Genomic DNA, 3840 nt, shown 5'->3' on the forward strand with positions numbered 1-3840 from the left:
TATCAGTGTCATGGAAAAAAGTGAAGCCACTGGTCCACACTTAAATTGTCTAAAGACCCATTATAACGAGATAGAATAAGAGAAGTTTGGTTAGATTTGGGCTTGAAAAAAAGGGGGACAGCTAAGAAAGACATTTTGGGGATAATGAAGGAATTGAAACATAAACTAGATGTTAGATCATATTGAGAAATTAAAATTTTTTTCTTCTTCTTTATGGTAGGACAGTGTTCTTGTTGTTAGAAGATGCTTGTTGAATTATTTAGGAGAGAAGTGTCATGACGTCTGTAACTTAATTTCTATACTAAAAGGTATATGTAGACATGTAGAAAGAGAAAGCAAATATAGCAAAAAGTTATCAATGATTTAATTCTGTAGAAAGAATTCACTGATATTTACTATGCTAGGCTTTCAATAATTCTGTACTTCTGAAATTTCTTGTAATAAAAATGTGGAAAACAGTGAATGCCATGTGAGTGGTGATGGCTGCTGTGGTTTGGAGGCAGTCTTCAGAGTTTTCTGGCCTTTCGGTGAGATTATCCTTTATGGCAAGGAGCCACCCCTTTCCATTGTTTCTCCTGAAGGAGAAAGGATGCCAGCTCATCCCCAGTGAGCCTTTGTATCCCACTCTGGGACCTAAAGGGCTTTGGGCTCCTCCCACCACCCTTCACTTCTCCCCCTCCCCCACCCCCACCCCACAATGCTGTTGAGAAAAATACGTGTGAATGGCTCTGTTATTTGCTTGAATAAATATTGCAATAAGACTAAAAAGAAAAGATAAATTCACTCCTGGAATTTCTGCCTGAAAGAAGAGAGGATAGAAAAACATAGATCAGTATGGTGACTAACATAATATAATAAAAAATATTATTAAAAAAAACATAGATCAGGGGGCGCCTGGGTAGCGCAGTCGTTAAAGCGTCTGCCTTCGGCTCAGGGCGTGATCCCGGCGTTCCGGGATCGAGTCCCACATGGGGCTCCTCTGCTGGGAGCCTGCTTCTTCCTCTCTCACTCGCCTGCTGTGTTCCCTCTCTCACTGGCTGTCTCTCTGTCACATAAATAAATAAAATCTTTAAAAAAAAAAAAACATAGATCAGGACAATTTTAGCACTTACTTAAACTTGAATGGAAACATATGAAATATGTACTTTGAAGGTAGGAGTTCTTTTTCAACATCAACTAAATGTGGTTATTGGGGTTCTGGGTGTGGAAGGTCAGACTTTTTGAATATGGTGATGTCTATGGTGTTACTTGTGCTACGGGAAGTGATCTCTATTCAAATTCTTCACCTCTGGAAGGTCTAGTTCAAATTGCTGCTCTTGAACAAAATCTTTCCAAACTAATCCAACCCATGGCAATCACTCCCTCTCCCAGGTGCCACTCGTTCTCGATGTCTGTTTCAGCCTGTCTGATTCTAAGTTACCCGCTAGATTATTTAAATAGCTTACATGTTTGCATCCTTTCCCCCCAAAGCCAGGATCGGGTTTGATGGGGATGCCCAGCCCCAATTCTCCCAACATGTCTATCTCCACTTGCACATACCCATTCATACTGTAAGTGCTTAGATAGCAGGGGCCATGGTTAAGCCCCTTTGTATTTCCAATTCCCTGCACAGGGCCTGGTCCATAAGTATTTGAAAAGTGAGCAATGGCTTTCTTCCTATCCCTACTGTGGTCCAGAGCACAGGGCAAGGCATGGAGGAGTTTCTCCTTTAAAGTTTCCAGGTAGAATGAATCAAAATTACCTGGAATCAGGAAATTTGAGTGATAAAGTCTGTCTCTCTCTCTTTCTCTCTCACTTACAAGCACATGCATTTTCTTTCTCACCCTTTGAACCCAGACACCATGTTGGCAAGAATCCCAGGATTAGAGTAAGGAGTAGAGGTAAGCGATGCCCACTGTCCCCTGTCCAAATCCCTGACCCATAGAATTCGTGAGCATAATAAATGATTGCTCTTTGACATTGCATTCTGGGGATATAGGTTACATAGTCACACTAAATGGAACATTCTCTTTGTTCCTCATCCTTCTCTATATCTCCTCTAAATATGGAAGTACCTTAGGTAGGGTTGTCAAGAAGTTACAGGATGTCCAACTAAATCTGAATTTCAGGTAAACAATAAATTATTCTTTTAGCATAAGTATGTCCCCAATATTTCATGGAACATACCTTTAAAAAATATTTATTTTTTATCTGAAGTTCAAATTCATTTGGCACTCCTCTATGTTTATTTGCTAAATCTAGTAACCCTTACCTTGATTCTCCACCCTGGACCTTTTCTCTATCCACACTCCCTACTTAGGGGAGTCTATCTGGTCCAAACTTTATCCCGACAACTCTGAAATTTATATCTCCAATTCAGAAATCTGTACTAATCTCCACACCAAAGCATTGGATTACCTACATGATAATTCCACTTTTATAGCTGATAGTCATATAAAACGTCAACAGAATTATTGATTTGCAACCCCTACCCACCCACCCAAGCTGCTGCTCCTCAACCTTCCCCATCTTGGTGAATGGCACCGACAACGACCCAGTTGCTCAAGTCCCTAAGCAGAGAGTCAGCCTTGATTCCTCCCCATCCTAGATTCTGTATCCAATCCATCAACAGGTCCTGTTGGCTCAACTGCCAAAACGTATTTCCAGACCATCTCTGCCTCTGTGTGTCCACTACACTCCCTCTGGATCAAGGCACACTCTCCTCTCTCTTCAACAACTGTACTGGCCATCAAGTGGTTTTCCTGCTTCCCCTCTTGCTTCCCTATAACTCTCTATAATGCATTCTTCCCACAGTAGCTAGAAGGATCTTTTTAAACACAGATCATGTAACTTGTCTGCTAGAAACGCTCCAATAGTTCCTCACTGCACTAAAAATAAAATGCAAATATTCTTCGAGACCCTTCAGGACCTATTTCCTGTACCACTCTGTCAACAGGCCACCAACCTTTCTGTTGCTCAAACATGCTAAGCTTCTTCCTCCCTTAGAGCCCTTGGGATGTTCTGCCTGAAGAACTGCACCCAGATGGCTCATTCTTATCACTTTCTCCCCAAATCTCGCATCACTTCTTCAGTTAGGCTCCAAGGCCATCAGCCCGGGGTATTTCCACCTCTAGGCAAAACCGGCTGCACCTGCTTTGGTTTGATTAGTTCATGCCTGTGCACCCGTTCCTGTCCTCTCGTGTTTGATCTTTTTTTGAAAAGAGCAGAAAATCAGATTTTGTTAATTTCCTAATCCATTTTAAGAGTTCTATTCATTCATATATGATTTAATATGTGGTTTAACCTCCCACATTTATTGTGATGGCTCATATAGGTGGACTTATTTCTACTGTATGATTTTAATTTTCTGTTTATCATGTATTTTTCATGTTTCTTTCTTCTCATTTCCTCCCTATTATTGGGTTGATGTACTTTCTTTATTCTCTTATTTTCATCTTTTAGTTTGAAAAATATATGCTTGATTTCTATGACTTTAGGGTTACCTTTAAAACTTTGAAGCACGTGTAACTTAAGTCTGAAGTGAGTCTATTACTCCTCCTAGAGTACAAGATAAGACTCTGAATCCTTTAATGCTAAACACCGTCAGTCTTGCTAAAAATATGCATTATTATTTCATTCCAACTTGTCATTAAAATCTCCCGAATTCACTTTTTTGTGTGTTTTATAGCTAATGGTAGTTTAGATTTCCCAACATGTTGACTAGTTACTTTGCCCACCCAGCTATTTGTTTCCCACTCATTCCTTCAGGTCCAATTTTCTTGTGCTAAAAAATATCTTTCAGTTGTTCTTCCAGTGAGGTTTTGTGAGAGGAAAACTCTCTCAGACTGTATGTCCTAAAAT

Source organism: Ursus arctos, unplaced genomic scaffold (assembly GCF_023065955.2).
Source record: "Ursus arctos isolate Adak ecotype North America unplaced genomic scaffold, UrsArc2.0 scaffold_10, whole genome shotgun sequence".
Lineage (NCBI taxonomy): Eukaryota > Metazoa > Chordata > Mammalia > Carnivora > Ursidae > Ursus > Ursus arctos.